The sequence below is a fragment of the Vicia villosa genome, linkage group LG3 (genome assembly GCF_029867415.1).
Source record: "Vicia villosa cultivar HV-30 ecotype Madison, WI linkage group LG3, Vvil1.0, whole genome shotgun sequence".
NCBI lineage: Eukaryota > Viridiplantae > Streptophyta > Magnoliopsida > Fabales > Fabaceae > Vicia > Vicia villosa.
In genome coordinates this window covers 177,294,451-177,300,927 of record NC_081182.1, presented here as the reverse complement: position 1 = coordinate 177,300,927, position 6,477 = coordinate 177,294,451, and positions in this window count along the sequence as shown.

The window sequence follows — 6,477 nt, the reverse complement described above, 5'->3', positions numbered from 1 at the left end:
GAGATAATTATTTGATTGTGTGGTAATATGTTATTTAGCTAAATAATAAATGGTTGAATTATATTTGAATTAGCTATTGGGCTTAGTTGAGTGAGAAAGATTATTGGGTGGGTTAATCCCAATGAAATAATGAGAATTAGGAGAGATTTTTGTGTCATAACCAAATTAGAAAGAAAAGAGGAAAAAGATAGAAAGAAGAGAAGAGGAACATAGAAGAGAAGGAGAAGGGATTTGTAGATTCTTGAATAGGGTGGATTAAGAGTTAGAGGTAAGGGTTTGAATCCTAGTTCTTATAGTTTATATGATTAGGTAATGTATGTGGTTGTGTGATTCTCTTCAATCTTTGAAATCCCATGAAAATGTATGAACCCTAATAGAAGTTTCCGTCGACCTGAGAGATGTTTGCGTCGACCTAGGGGTTCAATTTTGAGCAGATTTTGTAAAGACCATAACTTTTGATCCGTAACTCCGTTTTATGCGCCGTTCGAAGCACTGAGAAGCTAATGAGATTTTCTATATGATAAAGTAGGGTTGATTGGATTTTTTTAAATGCAATTATGATGTTAATTGAGAATAACATGTATTTATGTGTGTATTTTATGGATGAAACTTGTATGAACAATGTTCATGGATGCCTTATGAGATGTTAATGTCATGAATTGTGTGATTGATTGCTAAATGCTAATTGATGTTTAAGATTGGATTGAATGTCATGTTGTGTAATGTTGTTCAAAGTTGTAAAGATGTGATTGTGTAGTTTAAGAGATAGAGAGATCGTCTAAAATGCATGAGTCTTGTTTTGTTGCACATGCACACAAGCACGAGTCTTTGAAAGTGGAAATTTTGGGTAATCTCGCGAAGGTTATTTACTTGTCCTAAACCTAATGAGTATGGGGTTTGAAAGCTTAACGAGTATGGGGCTTTGAGGGGGTTATCTAGTCTAGAGAGAATGACAATCGACATGACCAGAAATGATAACGGAGGGATCCACATGCATATTGCATAAAGTCACACTTGAGTCGCCCGTGTCGGTGTGAATTATGTTTTGTGTGATTTTGCAATATGATTGACTTAGATTGATTCTGTGATGAGTGATGCATAATGTGGATGTTATGTGATAGTTGTATACTTGATGGCATTTCCTTAGTGGAATATAATTGTTGAATTAGTAATTAGATATAATTACTTTAATGATGGAACTTGGTGATTTAATGATGAAACATGTTAACTTTGATGTCTGGCTATAAAAGCATGTTTTTATGAAGAGTGATGAATTATGAAATGTAAGCTTGTTTGTGTTACATTTCCCATTATTATGTTTTCTATAAGAAGTTGAATTCTCACCCTTTTGTTTGAATGTTATCCTTCATTGATAACGTGCAGGCTCCGACGAGTAGTAGCTTGTCCGAGAAATTAGCCGATGAGCTCCTGAGTTTGTTATTGGATGAGGTAGCGAGTCATATGCTCTGATCATGTAATACTTGGGGGGATTTTCTTAAGATTTATGCTTATGTTTGGATATTTCTATTTCCTATGTTTTGTTAGATATTCGAATATATTTGTTTGAGATCTTGGATATGTTGTTTAAGACTATGTAGCCAAGATTGTGGATTTCAAATTAGTATGTGGATTTAAATGTTAATTTGAATTTGGAAGATGACTATAGTATAGGATATATTCATTGAAACTTTTAATAGAAATTCAATTGTTTTCCGCAACCGTTTATGCATAATGTATGAAAGCATGAGATTTACATTTGTGTTACAATATGATCTTTGCATATTAAGGAAGTTGTATGAATGTTTGTTTTAGGTTTTCATTGTGTTGAAAATAACATGTGACGCCCTTTTACTTATGCATGATTACCCTGTAAGATGATATATATATTTATATATTTGGGGTTAGAAAAGGGGTGTTACATCAAACGAGTTGACAACTAAGAGGCTAATAACTTAGCTTAATTGGCATCAGGATGTAAGATATCAAAAGATCAGTTGGAGGAATTCTTAGATGTCAAAGTAAAGATGATATCTGAAGAAGTGTCACAACAAAAACTTAGGGGGGGGGGGCAGACCCAATAGAAACCCTTGATTTGTTAAATTACAAATACTTAGGAAATTTTGAAGTGTTATCAATTTTTTCCATTGACACTTTTACGAATAATGATTGGAGAAAATCCATAGTCGACTACCTAAGGAATCCAGTTGGGGCTACCGAACGTAAAGTCAAATATAGGGCTTTAAGTTACAAAATAATGGGAAGCGAATAATTTAAGAAAACACCTAATGGGGTGTTGCTAAAATGCCTATGTGAAAATGAAGCATATGTGGCAACATCTGAATTCCACACTAGATCTTGTGGAGCCCATCAAGTGGGACAGAAGATGAAATGGTTGTTGTGTTGAATATGAGTATATTGGTCAACAATGTTAAAAAAATTTATTGAGTTCGCCAAGAGTTGTCAGGAGTGCCAAAAGCATTCTGGGATCCAACATGTACCAGCTAGTGAATTACATTATATACTTAAACCATAGCCTTTAAGAGGATGGGCTTTGAACATCAAAGGAGAAATTAAGCCTACATCGTCGAAGAGACATGTGAATATATTAGTGGGCATAAATTCTTTTACAAAATGGGTGGAGGTAGTCGCATTAACCAAGGATGATCAAGAGGAAGTGATAATCTTTATCCAAAATCAAACTATACATAGGTTTGGAACACCTGAGAACATTACAATTAATCAAGGGACTGTATTTACAGGACAAAAGGTCACTGAGTTTGCGGCAAAAATAGGGTTCAAATAGGCAACGTCGACGCCATATTACACTCAGGAAAATGGGTAAGTTGAAGCAGCGAACAAGGTTATTATAAGTTTAGTGAAAAGAAATATGAGCTAAAAGCCCAGGACTTGGCATATGTCTTTAGGCCAAGCGTTGTGGGCATGTAGAAATTTGCCAAAAGAATCAACAAACAAAACACCCTTTAAATTAGTCCATGGACATGATGTAGTGTTGCCTTTGGAGGTGCAATTAGAGTTTTTAAGGATTCAAAGGCAAGAAAAAATTCCTATTGAGTATTACTGGGGTATGATGCATGACGCGCTAATAGATGTCGGAAAAAAAGCTGGCAGCTCTAGATGCAATACTTAGGCAAAAAGAGCAAGTGGCAAAAGCTTATAATAAAAAGAAAATATGAAGGCGTTTGTTATTGGTGATTTGGTGTGGAAGGTGATTCTCCCAATGGATAGAGAAGATAGGGTCCTTGGGAAATGGTCTCCAAACTAGGAAGGACCATTTTGAGTGATTCAGGCATTTTCAAATAATGCCTATGACATTAAAGAGCTCACACCTGAGTCTACGTTGCCAATAAATAACAAGTATTTAAAGAAAGAATAAGCCTATGTTGCAAGAGATAGTAATCGATAGAAAATGAAGGACAAAGTGCATAAAGAAAAGGCCATCAAAGGCCTGATTGTCAACAGTTACAAAGGAAATTTCAAACGTATTACAAAAAATTAAAAGAAGTAAAAACCTAAGCACTAAAAGGGTACTGAATTCTTGAGGCGAGCATATTTGTCCACGACAGCTTTCAAAGGTGCATCATCCAATGATATGGAAGAATCAAGTTCAGCACACTCAGTGTCCATAGCACTAACACGATCAAAGTGGACAACCCAACCAAGGCCTTAACATTGAATACTTCCTCAGTATCACCAAACCCAATAGCATGCAGAGCTTCAACCTCATCAATCCTAGTCTCTAGGTTCTCAATCTGCATCTTCAACAATTCGACATGTTGCTTCCATTGGATGATGTTGGTAACCATTGTACGAAACTCTGACTTCTTCTCATCAAGAGATTTCTGCAGCTGTTCTACATTGGCCAAAGAAGCATTCAACAGGACCAACTCCTCCGTTTGAGACTTCTCCTTAGGAGCAAGTTGGGTATGAAGATCTTTCGTTAGCTTAAGAATTTCCAAGAGCTACTCCAAGAAGGTAGAAGCCTTCACCACAAAGGAAACCACAAAAGGAGAAGCGAATCGAACATCAACCCTTTTCAGCAAACTCCTAATGTTGGAACCCTCTTCAGGATAGATTTCCAAATGTTAGCACCAAAGAGCACAGTTTTGAGTCGACGGAGGATTTCCTCTTTAGTTTCAAGACTGGAAACACTCTCAGATGTAGTAGAAGAGCTAGAGCCTCCTCTATTCGAATGACTCCTAGAACTCATAATCATCCTTAGATACTTAAGAGGCTTATTTTTCTTTAGTTCGTGAGTTTCTGAGGGGACATGGTACCAACAAGTGGGGCAGTAGTAGAGGGAGTTATGATGATTCCAAATGCAGTTTGGTGTGGCGGAGGAACAATGGTTGGTGTTGGAATGGCGACATTGGCAACACGGATGCTGATAGCATCTTCTTGAGGGGGTGTCAACACAACAACATTAACAGAGCCTATCAAAATATTATTTACAAGCTAAAAGGTAGTTGGTTGTTCACCAGGAATTTTATTTCTTGAGTTGACATGCTCAGGGCCATCAGATCCATCAGCACCAAGTCCATCAGCAGAAGTTGGGTTTTGATGAACTTGAGAGTCGACCTCATTGTCTAGCGTGACACCTTCTTCCAAAAATTCGTTTGTCTTGAAATTGGAAGGAATATAGTTAGGCTCTTCCTTGGTAAAGCCTGAACTTATAGTAGAAGGGCCACTAGTTGGAGACTTACAGTCACTTATGGTATAAGTGGAATGTTTAGAAGACTAGATCTCTGAGATGATAATGACAGATGCCTTGGCAGGAGGTGGTTGGGGAGCTTAAAAAGAAAGAGGTGGGACCTGACATTTGGAAGAGCAGTAAGTATAAGACAAATAACTTAGGAAAAAGAGGTTATGGGAAGAAAAATACATGTTGACCTCCCTCAGGACTGGAACTGGTACTCTCTGGCCCATAAGAGGCAACAGGTGCAGAAGTGGCTTGAGTTTAAGACTCAAGAGACTCCTTTTAGCCATTGGTTATGGTGCAACATGCTTGGAGGAAAGAGTCAAAAAAGCATCCTTAGCAGTCGATTTGGCCTTCTTTGTCTTATTTAAAACAGCCGGAGAAGGAAAGGTCCGGCGTTGAACAAAGATAGTAAAGAGTTATGACAATGACCTCAAGAGTTAGAGTGGAAGTGATGGCACCACTAAGAGCCTCCCTAGAGCGCTTCCTATGCTCTACTGCTGAAATGAAAATGACAGGAACCGCAAAATTAGGTGACAAGTAGCAAAAGGAAAGAGTATAGGAGAGAGTGTTTTTTGTACACATGGTTAAAGTTGTACCTTGCTTGAATTACTAGCGCATGGCAGCAAAGGCATCTTTTAGTCGAGCTTTAAACACTTTGATGGTGCCATACTTCTTGGGGAAGAGAATGGTCCACCAGTCATAGAACTTCTTGGTAGTGTAGAACAAGGGTCAAAACCCAAGAGATTCATGATAGGCACGTCAACAGCAAAATACGCCAAGTGTTCGACGCATTCTTCCTCACTAAGATTTGAAAACCACAAGATCATGGTATCTTTAGGTTTGTAGAAGCTATGAGGTAATGGTTGACACAAACCAAACTGTCTTGCCGCCAAGTTAGGTTGGTAGCAAAGAATCTTCATTCCTTCTTTGGGCCCTATCCTGGTAGCGATTAGTCTAGGGGTCGGAAAAATATTTCCAAATGTTATTCGACTGTGAAAGCAGTGAAGAGTCATTTGGGGAAATTGTCTGGTGAACAACTCTGGGCCATGGCGCCTATTGTAACACCCCTTTTCTAATCCCAAATAAATTCAATATAATAATAGAGTAAAATAGCATGCATACAAAAAAGGGTGCCACATGTCGTTTCCATAATAATAAGAACCAATAAAACTTCATGTTTATAACACATTAAACATACATACATAAACATACACTTGGTCATATTTATAACACATTAAACTTCATGTTTTCTCAAATATGCATGTCGCAATGAAATATCTCTTCTTAAAACAATTTCATTTATTACATCCCATACTAATTGTAATATAGTGAACTGACTTTAAAGAAATATCGCGGTAAGCAAGAGTTGCCACCGACTTTTATTTTATCCAATTGGAAAGGCTAAAAGAACAGGAAAGACCTTTGAAAGATTTAGAGTTCGCGGGATAGGTTATACAAAGGGAAGGTGTAAGGCACCCTTTGCATCCATGGTTTTCCATGGGCTCTTAATTGCTTAGCCCACTTTGTTTTCAAAATGTTTGAATTGTTTGAAAAGTAGGGTATGAATAAAAAAACCTTTGAAGAAGAAATTTAGCTTGTAAATAAATGTAGTCTTTTTGAATTTGATTTTGAAGAAAAGTGGAAAGAGTTTTGAATTTGAATTGAGCAAGAAATTAAAAGTTACCTACCCTATGTTTTGAAATTTGTTCTTTTAGCTTTTCAGGGTGAAAGGATCTATCCATACCAGGAGAGGGCAGGAA